This window comes from Phyllostomus discolor, chromosome 8 (genome assembly GCF_004126475.2).
Source record: "Phyllostomus discolor isolate MPI-MPIP mPhyDis1 chromosome 8, mPhyDis1.pri.v3, whole genome shotgun sequence".
NCBI classification, from domain to species: Eukaryota; Metazoa; Chordata; class Mammalia; order Chiroptera; family Phyllostomidae; genus Phyllostomus; species Phyllostomus discolor.
The window spans coordinates 77,663,516-77,678,671 of NC_040910.2; positions in this window are offsets into that span (position 1 = coordinate 77,663,516).

Here is a 15,156-nt window from a genome sequence, read left to right on the forward strand (position 1 = left end):
ATCTCTAGTTCATTTTTATTGAATTTTTTTCTTATAGTTGAGTTGTAATAGTTCTTTATATTCTTTTTAAAATATATTTTATTGATTATGCTATTACAGTTGTCCCATTACCCCCCTTCATTCCCTTCCACCCTGCACACCCTCTCCCACCCACATTCCCCCCCTTTAGTTCATGTCCATGTGTCATAAGTTCTTTAGCTTCTACATTTCCCATACTATTCTTGCCCTCCCCCTTTCTATTTCCTACCTTCCACCTATGCTACTTATTCTCTGTACCTTTTCCCCCCTCTCCTTCTCCTACTCCCCTGTTGATAACCCTCCATATGATCTCCATTACTGTGGGTCTGTTCCTGTTCTAGTTGTTTGCTTAGTTTTTGTTTTTGTTTTTGTATTAGGTGTGGTTGTTAATAATTGTGAGTTTGCTGTCATTTTTCTATACATGTTTTTGATCTTCTTTTTCTTAGATAAGTCCCTTTAACATTTCATATAATAAGGGCTTGGTGATGATGAACTCCTTTAACCTGACCTTATCTGAGAAGCACTTTATCTGCCCTTCCATTCTAAATGAAAGCTTTGCTGGATAGAGTAATCTTGGATGTAGGTCCTTGCCTTTCATGACTTGGAATACTTCTTTCCAGCTTCTTCTTGCCTGTAAGGTCTCTTTTGAGAAATCAGCTGACAGTCTGATGGGCACTCCTTTGTAGGTAACTGTCTCCTTATCTCTTGCTGCTTCTAGGATTCTCTTCTTCATTTTTACCTTGGGTAATGTAATTATGATGTGCCTTGGTGTGTTCCTCCTTGGGTGCAACTTCTTTGGGACTCTCTGAACTTCCGGGACTTCCTGGAAGTCTATTTCCTTCGTCCAATTGGGGAAGTTCTCCTTTATTATTTGTTCAAATCACTTTTCCACTTGTTGCTCTTCCTCTTCTCCTTCTGTTACCCCTATAATTCGGATGTTGGAACGTTTAAAGATGTCCTGGAGATTCCTAAGCCTCTCCTCATTTTTTTGAATTCTTGTTGCTTCATTCTTTTCTGTTTGGTTGTTTCTTTCTTCCTTCTGGTCCACTCCATTGATGTGAGACCCAGCTTTCTTTCCATCACTATTGGTTCCCTGTGCATTTTTCTTCATTTCATTTATTGTAGCCTTCATTTTTTCATCTAATTTGTGACCAAATCCAACCAATTCTGTGAGCATCCTGATCACCAGTGTTTTGAACTGTGCATCTAGTAGGTTGGCTATCTCTTGGTCACTTAAAAGTATTGATTCTGGGGCTTTCATTTGTTCTTCTGTTTGAGCCAACCTTTTTTTTTCTTTGGTCTTGTCTCACCTGTTATGTATGAGGGGTGGAGCCTTAGGTGTTCACCAGGGCGGGACACCCCAGTGGCTGGGTTATGATGCTGTATGTGGAGACCGGGTCCGAGAGGGAACAATGGTGCTTGCTCCTCTCTCTGTTGGATTTCAGTCCCTTCTGCTGCTTCCCCCAAGCAAACTGGGCCTTTCTGGTGCTAATTCCCATGTGGATGGGCTTGTGCACCCCATGGGTCTTTCCAGCGACCTCTCCTGTGAGGCTGGGAGTCTCTCCCTGCACCTCAACCCCGACAGGTGTTTTCAATCAGTGCCCCGAGGCTCTATTTCCCAGTGCTGGGGCCCTGGGACCACCTGGTCAGCCAGCTGCCTTATGCGCAGTGCCTTGCTTCACAATTACCACCTCATTGGGTCTGCCGGTTGCCTCCCCTCAGCCGGGGTCTGCCGGCTGCTGCTTGTGCACCCAGGGTCTGCCTGCTGTGGTCTTGCACACCCAAGATGCCTTATGCCATCCCAACGTTCTTTGTTCCAAGACCCCTCTCCACCCAGCTGCCTGACTCCGTCCCTCCTACTGGTCTGGATAAACATGTGTGTTTTAATTCCTTGGTTGTCTGACTTCCCATACAGTTCAATTTTCTGTCAGTTCTGGTTGTTATTCTATTTCTATATTGTTGTTGTCTCTATCTTGGTTGTTCGAGGAGGCACAGTGTGCCTACCTATGCCTCCATCTTGGCCGGAAGTCCTTTTTATATTCTTTACTCAAACTTTTGGTCAGGTATATGTTTTGCAAAGAATTATCTCCTAGCCTGTGCCTTTTCCTTTTCTTATCTATGACTTCTTAAACAGTAAAGTTTTTTAAAAGTTTTGCTGAAGTACATTTTATTAATTTTTAATAGTTTCTACTTGTGTTTTATTTAAGAAATCTTTGCCTAACCAAATATCACAAAGATTTCTCCTATATTTTTTTCTAGAAGTTCAATAGTTTTAGTTTCAAACTGTATTCCACTTTTAGTTAATTTTGGAGTGTAAACAGGGTAAAGGCAGGGGTTATTTTTTTCCATGAGGTATCCAGTTGTTGAAGCACCATTTAGCAAGGACACTTTACTCCCCACCAGAATACTCTGGCAACTTTGTAAAAATCAGCCCACCACATAAGTGTGGATCCGTTTGCAAACAAACCGTCCCATTCCACTGATGCGTGCTGTCTTCCTGGCAATGCCATCCTTCTTGATTACCACAGTTTCACAGTACGTTTTAAATCAGGTTGTGTATGTCCTCCAACAACCCTCTTTAAAAAATTGGTTTGGCCTTGGCTGGTGTGGCTCAGTGGATGGGGTGCCAGCTTGTGAACTAGAAAGGTCGGTGGTTCCATTCCCAGTCAGGGCGTTACAGAATGGACCTGTTGGGGGGGAACAAGATACTGTTACCCAGTGGACTGCCCCCTCTCCCAGGGCCCTTCTCTAGTAGGTTTGCCTTGCCTGCCACCCTTAGGAATTGTGGCTGTCAATGCCAGAGTTTGGTGAAAAGGAAAGGAACTATTCAAAAGTTATACAGGTTTGGAGTAATGGGAGAATGTCGCTGTTAAAAACTCAAAGTCCCTTAAAACACCCACAAACACACACAGTCCTTCCTTCTCATCTTTGCCCAGTCAGGCCAATCTGGGGTACCGTATCTCCGGAAAATATAGAAGTCCGTGGCTTGGCTAGCTCCCAGTTCTTCCCAGTCATCTGTGCTGGGCTGGTGGCCTCCTGTGGATCCCAGCTGTGTCCCTTGATCTCCAGTTCTGAACCCAAAGCCATGTGGCACCTTCTCATGGCCCACCAGAGAGAGTCCTTTCACCCCTTTCCTTCCCTGCAGGGTCTTGCACTGTCCCTGTCCCTAGTCCTGCACTGTCTCTCCTGCTTCCTAAGCTGCCTAGTAAAGGGAGCCCCAAAACCACATAGTTAGCCCCCAAAACTACATTGTTAGTGTTACAGGGTGCAGCCAAGAGGGGGGCCCCAAATAGGCATTTGAAATGGGGTCCAGAACTTAAGGTGTCCAGGAGATTTTAAGATGTCTCCATCCCCCACCCCAGGGTGTGGGTTGGGGGAAGGGACAAACAGAGCAGGGCCATTGAGAGCTGTTTTGCATAGCAACAGCCTTGCAGCTAACCTCTGGGTTGGTCATTTAGCATATCTGTGGCCTTTGGCTGGTTGCATGGATATGTTAAGTAGCCGTGATCAGCTCTAAGCCAGGGGAACAGAAGTAACTTCCCCACCCAGACTGGGGAGGGCAGATCCCCTGAGTTACAGCACCTGCGTGGGAGCTCAGAGAAGATTGGCTCCAGGACATGGGGCCACGCCTGCCCAGACTCATGATGGCAGCCCAGTAAAGCTAGAAGAACAAGAGTTCTGGCATGTGAAGCCGAGTGTGGGAGGAGTCGGAAATGGGGCTGCAGAGGAAGATTGGCCGTGGGGATTTAAAATCCAGATTTGGCGGCCATTGAGGGAAGAACCACGCAGACTCGATGGAGTAGAGAGCCATGTACAGCCATTGAGGAGGAGAACCAGGCTGCTTTAAGAAGAGCCATGTGCAGCCCAGAGGAGGAGAGCTATGCACAGCCCTGAGAGAAGGAGAACCGTGCTGCTTTAGGAAGGAGAGCCATGCACAGCCCTGAGGAGAGAAACCACGCGGCCTTGACGGAGTGGAGACTCCTGCAGCCCTGAGAGAGGGAGAACCACGCGGCAGCCTTGGAGGAGAGAACCATGCAGTTTTGGCAGAGTGGGGACTCTCCGTTCCTGCAGCCCTGAGAGAGAGAGGACCACAAGCCTGGCAGAGTGGGGACCCCCACAGCTTTAGAAGGGGGAACCACCACCTGGTTTTAGCAGAGATCCCGGTGACTCAGCGGAGGGTGCCGGGAACCCCAGTCGAGATGGAGTTCTAACTGGGAAGAACCAGAGGACTGCCTAAGTCATGGATTTCTATTTCCTTTCCTGAGATACGGTACTCTGGACTGGGCAAAAGGGGAAGGAAGGAAGGACTGTGTCTGTTTGTGGGTGTTTTAAGGGACTTTGGGATTTTGGTAAAGACATTAGGTCACTACTTTAAGTTAGTATAACATTAAATAAACGTTTCCTTTCCTTTTCACGAATCTCTGGCATTGAGAGATGTCTTTCCCCTGGCGGCGGACATAACAGACCCGGGGCCTTCTTTCAATAATAGTATATCATCCCAGGCCCCCCCACCCCCACTTGTGTGTTCTGTAACATTAGAACCTCACAAAAAGGTGTTGTTCCCACCCGCATGGCTGCTGTGGGTTTAAATCCTGCCTCGAATTTTCCTCTGCAACCCATTTCTGACTCCTCCCACAGTCGGCTACACCCACCAGCACTCCCTATTTTTCCAGCCTTTCTGGGCTGCCAGAGTGAGTCACAGCAGGCGTGGCCCCAGGGGCGTGGAGCAAACCGTCTCCCAGCTCTCATGCAGGCAGGCCATAAGGAGAGCTGCCTCCCCCCTTAGTCAAGGGTCTGAGTCACTCCTACCTCCCTGGCTCAAAGCAGGGCCACAGCTACTTAACATATCTATGAAGCTAGCCAGGTGTTATAAGATATGCAAAATAACCATTTTTGCATATCAGGTATGAAGCTGGCCAACTGTTGATATGCAAAATAACTCCCAATGGCTCTGCTCCCTGTGTCCCATCACCTAGTTCAGACTTATGGGGGGTGAGGATATCCTATATATATATATATATTTTTTTTTTTAATATTTTATTTACTTATTTTTTAGAGAGGAAAGGGAGGGAGAAAGAGAGAGAGAGAGAAACATCAATGTGCAGTTGCTGGGGACCATGGCTTGCAACCCAGGCATGTGCCCTGACTGGGAATTGAACCTGTGACACTTTGGTTCGCAGCCCGCACTCAATGCACTGAGCTTCGCCAGCCAGGACCAATATCCTATATTTTTATATTTCCTGGACACCCTGAGTTCTGGACCCCATTACCAATCCCTCTTTGAGGGGGGTCCTGCTGCACCCTATTACAAGGGCACATGCCTGGGTTACAGGCTGGGTCCCTGGTTGGGGGTGTGCGTGAGGCAGCCAATCAATATTTCTCTCCCTCTCTTTCTCTCTCCCTTCATCTCTCTCTGAAAATAATTAAAATCTTTTAAAAAAATAAAAAGTTGTTTTGGCCACTTTTAGGTCCTTTGTCTTTAGTATAAATTTTAAAATCAACATTACTTTTCCAGAAAAGTCTGTTTGGATTTTAATAGGGATTTTGTTGAATGTGTAGATAAACTGGGGGAGAACTGACATCTGAACAATATTAAGTCTTTTAAACTATTCATTAAGATCTTTCTTTCTTTCTCTCTTTCCTTTTATTGACTTTATTGGGGTGACATCGGTGAGCAAAACCATATAGGTTTCAGTGCACAACTCAACAAACCAGCATCCGTACACGGCAGGCACGCCCATCGCCCAGAGTAAAGCCTCTTTCGGTCTCCGTTTCCCCCCTGCTTTGCCTCCGTCCACCTCCCCGACCCCTTTCCCTGTGGCTACTACCACACTGTTGTTTTTTGTTTAATGCTTTCACCTTTTTTTTTCCACTCAGCCCTCCCAACCCCTGCCCCACACTGAGAGCTGGGGGATCTGTGCTTCTCTTTCTCTCTCGTTTGTTAAATTATTTTGTCCATTAGATTTCACATATAAGTGAGTTCATATGGTACTTGTCTTTCTCTGACTGGCTCATTTCACTCAGCATAATATTTTCCAGGTGCATCCATGCTGTTGCAAAGGGTAAGATTTCCTGCTTTTTTATAGCTCAGTAGTATTCCCTTGTGTAAATGTGCCACAGCTCTTTTATCCGCTCATCTACTGATGAGCACTTGAGCTGTGTCCAGGTCTTAGCTATTGTAAACAGCACTGCAGTGAACATAGGGATGCATGTACTCTTTTGAATTAGCGTTCCAGGTTTCTTCGGATAAATTCCCAGACATGGAATTACTCAGTCATAAGGCAGTTCCATTTTTAATTTTTTGAGGAAATTCCTACACTTTTCCACAGTGGCTGCACCAATCTGCATTCCACTAACAGTGCACAAGAGTTCTCTTTTCTCCACATCCTCTCCAACACTTGTTGTTTGTTGGTTTATTGAAAGGTGTTCTTTAATTTCCCTTAGCAATGCTTCAAGTTTTCAGTGTGTTGGTTTGCACATCATCTGCTCGGTTTCTAAGTGTTTATTTTCCTTGGCGCTATTGCAAATGGAGCTGGGTTTCATTTTATTTTCTAATTGTTCGTTTCTGGCACATAAAATTACAGTTGGTTTTTGTGTATTTACCTTGTATCCTGAGACCTCGCAGAACTTAATCATTAGTTCTAGCAACTTTATTATAAATCTTTTATTCATTTTGTTTTGTTTTTTTACTGAGATACAACTCCCATATCATAAATCATACCATTTTCAAGTATACAAGCCAGTGGTTTTTAGTATATATTGCCACTTGTATAACCACCACCATTATTTATTTCCAGAGTATTATTATTACCCCCAAAATAAATCTGTACCCAGTACCAGTCACTCCTCATTTCCCCCCACCCCACTAGCCCCAGGCAACCACTAATCGACTTCTTCTCACTGTGGATCTGTCTTTTCTGGACTTTTAATATAAAAGGAATAAGACAATATGTAGCTTTTTGCACCTGACTTCTTTCACTTAACAGTGTTTTCCAGGTTCACCCATGCTGCAGCACGTATCAGTACATCGTTCCTTTGTACGGCTGAGTAATAGTCCACTGTATGGACATACCCATTGTGTTTACTCATTCCTCAGTCAGTGGCCATCTGAACTGTTTTGAACAACGTGCTATAATGAACAGTCATGTACAACTTGCTGAATGGACATATGTTTTCAGTTCTCTCTGGCATATACCTAAGAGGGGGTCATATGGTAACTCTACGTTTAACTTATGAGGAACCACTGGTTTCCTAAAGTGGCTGCCCCCCTTACAATCCCACCAGCAATGTATGAAGCTTCCAAATTTCTCCACATTCTCACCAATACTATTTTCCTTTTTTTAAAAAATCCATAGCCATCCTAGTGGGTATAAAGTGGTATCTCACTGTGGCTTTGATTTATTTACATTTCCCTAATGATTGATGACACTGAATGCCTTTTCATGTGCTTATTGGCCTTTGTATATCTCCTTTGGAGAAATTCGATTTCAAATCCTTTGTCCATTTTTAGCTGGATTATTTGTCTTTTTATTGTTGAGTCGTAGAAGGTCTTTATACATTCTGGATACTAGACCCTTATTAGATGTATGACTTATGAATATTTTCTCGCATCCTGTAGGTCACCTTTCACTTTCCTGGTAGTGTCCTTTGATGCACGCTTGGTGGTGTTCCTTGATCAAGTCCAGCTTACCTTTTCTTCGGTCGCTTCTGCTTTTGGTGTCATGTCTAAGAAATCATCACCTAACTTAAGATCCTGAAGGTTTACCCCAATGTTTTCTTCTAAGAGTTTTTAGTTTTTGCTTTTTTAAAAAAAGATTTTATTTACTTATTTTTAGAGAGGTGGAGGCCGGGAGAGAGAGAGGAAGAGAAACATCAATGCGTGAGAGATACGTAGATCAGTTGCCTCTCACACGCCCCCAACCAAGGACCTGGCCTGCAACCCAGGCACATGCCCTAACTGGGAATCGAACCAGTGACCTTTCAGTTCTCAGGCCAGCACTCAATCCACTGAGCCACACCAGCCAGGCCTATAGTTTTAGCTTTATATTTAGGTATTTGATCCATTTTGAGTTAATTTTGTACACAGTGTGAAAGAAGAGTCTAACTTCATTCTTTTTCCCCTTGAGATTTATTGAGCTATAATTAACATATAACACTGTATAAGTTTAAATTATACAACATAATTTAATAACATATATATTATGAAATGATTACCACAATAGTGTTTGTTAACACACCCATCACTTTACATAATTACCATTTTTAATGGCAAGAAGATTTAAGATCTACCAACTCTTAGCAACTTTTAAGTTTATATACAGTATTATTAATTATAGTCACCATACTGTACATTAGATCCCCAGAAGTAACTGAAAATTTGTACCCTTTGACCAATATTTCTCTATTTCCTGCTTTCTCGAGCCCTGACAACTAACATTCTACTATTTCTATGTGTTTGGCTGTTTTAGATTTCACACATAAATAAGATTATGCAGCATTTGCCTTTCTTTGACTAACTTATTTCACTAGCATAATACCCTCAAGAGCCATGGCACACGGCAGGATTTCCTCCTTTCTCATGGCTGAGTAATGTTCCCCACAGGTGAAGAGTATTCCAGCCCTGGCCGGTGTGGCTCAGTGAATTGCATGCTGGCTGCAAACCAAAGGGCTGCAGGTTGGATTCCCAGTCGGGGCACATGCAGGTTCCTGGTAGGGGGTGTTCGAGAGGCAACCACACACTAATGTGTCTATCCTCTTCCTCTCTCCATCCCCCTCTCTAAAAATAAATAAGTAAAATCTTTTTCTTTAAAAAGAGTATCCCATGTTCATGAATAATAGTTCAGATATCTCTCACATCTTCTTTACTCATTCGTCTGCAGGTGGACACAAGTTGTGTCCGTATCTCTTAAAGGAAACAACACACAGTAGATCTTGATTCTTTAAAATAATGAGTTGGCTCTACTAGTGCCCTTGAAAGGCAACCAATGACATTTTCTTTTGTTTTGAATTGTTTTTGTTGCAGGGTGCAGCCAAGAGGGGGGACCCCAAATGGGCATTTGAAATGGGGTCCAGAACTTAAGGTGTCCAGGAGATTTTGGGATGTCTCCATCCCCTCCGCCCAGGGTGTGGGTTGGGGGAAGGGAGAAATGGAGCAGGGCCATTGAGAGCTGTTTAGCATAGCAACAGCCTTGCAGCTAACCTCTGGGTTGGTCATTTAGCATATTTATGGCCTTTGGCTGGTCGCTTAGATGTGTTAAATAGCTGTGGCCATGCCCTGAGCCAGGGGAATGGAAGTAACTTCCCCACCAAGACGTAACTGGGGGGCAGGTCTCCCAAGTTACAGCGCCTGCGTGGGAGCTGGGAGAACCATGTGCAGCCCTGAAAGGAGAACCATGCACAGCCCTGAGAGGAGAGAACCATGTGGCTGTGGAGGTGCAGAGAGGATCGCGGCCATTGGAGAGACAGCCACACAGCTTTAGCAGAGTGAAGACTCCTGCAGCCCTGAGAGAGGGAGAACCACGCGGCCTTGACAGAGTGGGGACTCCCATGGCCCTGGGAGAGAGGACCACGTGCCTTTGCCAGAGTGGGGACCCCCCCCGCAGCTTTAGAAGGGGGAACCACCACCTGGTTTTAGCAGACATCCCGGCGACTCAGCTGAGGGTGCCGGGAACCCAGGGAGGTCTCCCAGTCAAGATGGAGTTCTAACTGGGACGAACCAGAGGACTGCCTGAGCCATGGACTTCTATTTCCTTTCCTGAGATACAGTACTCTGGACTGGGCAAAGGGGGAAGGAAGGAAGGACTGTGTGTTTGTGGGTGTTTTTTAGGGACTTTAAGATTTTTGATAAAGACATTAGGTCACTACTTGAAGTTTGTGTAGCATTAAATAAACATGTCCTTTCCTTTTCACAAATTCCTGGCATTCAGAGACATCTTTCCTCTGGCGGCGGACATAATGGACCCGGGGCCTTCTTTCAATAATAGTATATCATCCCAGGCCCCCCCTTGTTGTGTTCTGTAACATTTTTAGTATGATGATATATTCAGGGATTTAAATACATGTATGCATTTTGATCCACTGTAGTTATCATCTTTATTGATGTTCAGGTTGCCCCATCTGTGACAAATGGGAGCCCCTTCAAGTAGTGTTTCGGAGCCTTTCGACGCCAATCTAGTGGTCTGTGATAGCTTTGCTGCTTTCTTGTCAGACGAGATGTTCAAGGCTTATCTTGTGTATTTCCTGTCCCAGAAATAAAATCAGATTATTTCTCTGAAGAGCCCTGGTTCCTTTTAGTGGGAGATGGCATTTGGAGACCTCCATCAAGATGTTAGAGGCATTTGTTTCTATTGAGTTAGTCACTGTTTATACACTTTTTCAGTGCAAAAAGCTAGAAAAATATATACTATTCATGTCATGGTTCAAGTACATATTTAATAATTTTGACATGATTTTTACTTAATCTCATAGATATCACTTTCCCCTATTTTGATAGGAGAAATATTTTGATGACGCACACAACAGTTTCATGGGACTTGCCATTAATTTGCATATCGTCTGTGCCTGGAGGCGATGCCAGTCGTCTCTGCGTCATTTTAAATTTGGTTTACGTGCTGCCACAGTGAGAACAAGCTTTCTGACCTTCACCAGTCTGAAAGGTGAGACGTTGTATCTCAGTCTGGTTTTATTCTGCATTTCTTTGGCAACTAATGAGGCTGTGGGTGTGTCTTTTTAGCAAATCCCTCCTGAAGCCTCCTGCCCCCATTGTCAGTGTTCTCCGCAACAGCATTTCCTGGACCTCAGCGATCTTCCTGTACGTTTTCCCCGGCTAATAAAGCACCCATGCTACTATTCATCACATATACTTTCAGTTACTGAGTCCCCCTCCCAAACAGCTATATACGAGCATAATAAAACATTAATAGATTTTATTTATTTATTTTTAGAGAGAGGACAAGAGAAGGAAAAAGAGAGGGGGAGAAACATCAATGTGTGGTTGCCCCTTGCATGCCCCATATTGGAGACCTGGCCTGCAACGCAGGCATGTACCCTGACTGGGAATTGGATCGGTGACCCTTTGGTTCACAGTCCAGCACTCAATCCACTAAAGCCACACCAGCCAGGACACACATATTATTCTTAAAATTAAAAAGTGGTGCCACCTAAAATCATCTCGGGTACTACCCTCTCCCCACGAGTGGGGTTAGCTCCTCGCTCTGGGAATCACCGCCCTCCAAGCTCAGCGTTGTTGCTGAACAGAATGAGAGATGCCAGGCATTGCCGCTGTCAATGTGCCTTTTATAAGGAAGACTATGTTTGAGGAAAGCCAGACCAAATGCCTGCCTCACTTGGTACCAGGGGCAACTGTGCAACAACAATGATGTGCTTTTACCACTTCATGCAGAGAGGAGGACCCGGGCCTTGAGTTGCAGAGCTGCTGTGAGCCAGCTGGGCATCTTCGGGAAACCACATCCCCACTCCAGCCCTCAGTTTCCTCATCTGTAAAATGGGGAAGTTGCAGTAGATGATTTGAAGTCCCTCTTGGTTTCAAGGCAAGGTTTGTAACCCTTCCATCTTTGTGCACAGAGTTGCTAGTTCAGAAGTAAGAACGGCCCTGGCCAGGTAGCTCAGTTGGTTAGAACATTGTCTCAATACACCAAGGTTGCGAGTTCAATCCCCGGTCAGGGCACATACAAGAATCAAGCAATGAATGCATAAATAAGTGGAACAACAACTCAATGTTTCTCTCTCTCAAATCAATTTTAACAAGAGAGTAAGAGCAGCGCTCCTTCACAGCCACTCCGTTTCTCCCATCTGGGTTCCTGGGCAAGGATAGGTGGTGGGTGGGCCCAGTGCAAGCCAGCAAGACTCTCTCTGGTGTCACTGACGGGGACTCACACCCACAGGCTAACCAGCCCACAAGCACTGGAAGTGCCACAGGGTAGCTGAAGAGTTCTAGTGAGGGTCCAAGTAGTGGAGGAGCTGAGGTGAGGGCGAGGGCGTGTAGGCTTGCGATGGTCACAAGAGGGACTGCCATCAGGCAAACTCAGGCAGCCCTGGGCAGGGGCACAGCCCAGCAGGAAAGGGCACTGTGAAGTCCAGGAGAGGCCACTCACTGAACCCCAAAGCCCAGGCCGAGGCCTGCTTCCAGAGTAGTGTCCAGATGGCTGAGGACTAGGAGTGTGCGCTGTGCTTATGGGCAGCCCGAGCCTGAGGGTCACCCTGGCCTCTTACTGGCTATGTAGCCTCGGACAAACCACTTACAGACTTGCCCTAAAACCACTTAACAGACTTTTAATCCTAAAATAAGGATTATAGCGCTGCCAACCTCACAAGACAGTCATAAGGATTAAAATGGTTAACACAGGAAGAAGAGAGCGGTGGTGAGCATCAGTGCATGTGCATGTGAGACAGGAAGAAAGGAAGGGAGAGGAAACAGAGCAGGTTCGTCAAAGCTGCTCCCGGGTGCGGTGGGGCGGGGTGGGGTGGGGGAGGGGAGTGATCTCCAGCCCGGAGTTCTGGGAAGAAAATGCATACACAGAGGTGAGCTTTTCTCACAGGGCAAAGGCTAAAAAGAAAGCCCCCAAACAAGTAAACAGACAAAACTGCCTAGAGGTGTTTTGTTACTCAGGACCCAGCAATGAGGCCCCTGGCCACCCAACACACACATCCCTGAGGCCTAATTCTTTCCCCCAGATAACCAGCAACCCCCCAGGCAGCAGGAGACAAGAGCCCAGACCTGACTGATAGTCACGGGGTCCAGACAGCCCCCAGGCTAAGACAACATCAGACCTAAACTACATTTCCATTCCTGAGCCCTCCGGTGAAAGGGCCCCCTGGCTACTTTCCCCTGAAACAGACAGAGGGACCCAAAAAGACCTCGGAGCTGTTCTTCAGGCCCGAAGAAATCCCCCGGCTGCTATGGCTCCGTGGGTTGAGTGCCGGCCTGCAAACCAAAAGGTCCCTGTGTTGATGACTTTGCCCTGTATAACCTGCACACCATCAGGGAACCGGTCCATAGAGCATTAGCTCCCTGTCTCTGATTGGCCAGTTCAATACTAAACTTTGTTTCTATATTGCAAACTCCTGCAGGCAAGGAGACTCAAGGAAATCTTTGGGGTTTTGGTAATGCCGTGCCCACTGAAAATGCTCCCACAAAGAAAGGAGTTTCTTCTTTGGATCAGAACATTTACTTTTTTTTTTTGTACTTAAAAACAAAAAACTCTAGTAGTTTCCTTGAAGCCATAAGAGAGAGAGACAGAGAGAGACAGAGATGTCTAGGGAGACAACCTTCCTTTGACCCCTTACCTCAAGTGCTGGGGAAGGTCTGAATCCTGGACAAACTTGAACTATTTCACTGGGAGTTTTTCCTGCTTCAGGGCATTCTTCTCAGAGGCCGGCGTCCACCCTCAGGGTGAAGACTCACATTGTAACCAAAGGCTGGTCCGGCTGTGCCAGCCGCAAAGCCAGTGCTGGAGAGACAGGTGCTGATGTAAAGGAAAGTGGTTTACTTTCAGATGCCGACCACTGGAAGATGGGGGACTCTCGTCTCAAAACCCATCTCCACCCCTCAGTGGAGGCAGAGGCTTTTGTAAGGAGGCAGAGGGCAGCAGAACAAAGAGAGCGAGGGAGGAGTCTGAAGTTCTGTCCCGTGCAGACCAGCACCGTCCGTTCTGATGGGGTCGGTGTGCATCCTCCCGGCTGTGGAGGTCCGCGGGGCTCAGATGCCTGAAGGTTGGAGCCTGTCTCTTCTGAAGTTAGTTCCTCGTGTTTCCGGACACGGGGCGAATCTGCCCAAGGCCAGCTGTCGTGTGTGGGTTCTTGACTTCACCTTGCTCATAGTAACCCCGCCGCCTCCCGCCTCTCCTCCCCGGAGATGACATCTAGGCCTCAGCTCTATTTCACCTTCAGGCCCAGAAAAGCTGCAAAACCAGGTGGGCAACGCCAGAACCAACTGCAATGACTAAAGACCCCCTGCCCTGCCACTGACCAATCAGTGGAGACCACACCCTGAGAGGGGATGCCTGGAGAACTGATGAATATTTTACTGAAACCCTCCCCTGAGACCTCCCCTAAAGTTCCCAAGAAAGGGATGAAAGCCTCAGGACAAAGGACCCAGCCTGCAAGCTCTCCCTCTAGGGAGCCAGCAGCCTGCCCCATTTCGTTTGTTTCCTTCCTTCTCCCCCCACTCCTTTCTTCGAGGGCACGTGTCTCTTAAAATCTAAAGCAATGGGCGGCTGGCAACTTGCCCCACGCTAATACCCTGAACCTGTCCCCAAAGCCGCCTTTTCTCTGACTCCCCAGTGAGCTCAGGCAGCCCAGCCTAGGCTCTCGTGTTGCTTCTTCTATGCTGATCCCTTCCTTGTTTCACTGTCCCCAGCTTTAGTAAATGGATCCTAACGGTCACCTGGACTTGTGTTGTGAAGTCTTTCATGCATGAAGTCAAGAGCCCACACACTACAGCTGGCCCTAGGCAGACAGGCTCAGGGCCAGGCCCCTGTCCCGGCAACAGCTGGAGGTTGCCATCCCTTGTTCTGCACTTACTGAGAAGGGCAGTGGGACAGGGTAGGAACAGCCAACATTTGTGGGGTACATAACACATAACAGGCACTGTGCTAGGCCTTGATACACGCTATTTCATTTAGTCCTCACAAAATCACTGCATGGAAGGTGTGATCAATATCCCCATTTTATAGCCTCGGAAACTGAAGCTCAGAGAGGTTAAGCACCTTGACTGAGGTTGCTCAGCTGGTGCTGGCTGCACCTGAACTCAGGCGTGTGAAGTTCCAAAACTTGTGATCTTTCCACAGAAACAGGATGTGTAGAATGTTGGGACTCGATAGGGCTCATAGCTTAGTAAATGCATCCTCCTCGATCTATAAAGAGGAAATGGGAATCCTGGAGGCTATCCACCTGGGACAAACTTGTCCTCTTTCTCTGATTTTCACAGAGATGTCCTTGACTCAGTCACCTGGGACACAGCATCTCCCCTGCTGAGTAAGTGGGCGGATTCCAAATTTCCTCCTACACGCTTCCCTTGCTCCTGCCCTTCTGCTGAACACCTAGCAATGCAGCCCAGAAACAGCTAACAGACCTGGCTGGTGTGGCTGAGTGGATCACCAGTTCGATTCCCAGTCAGGG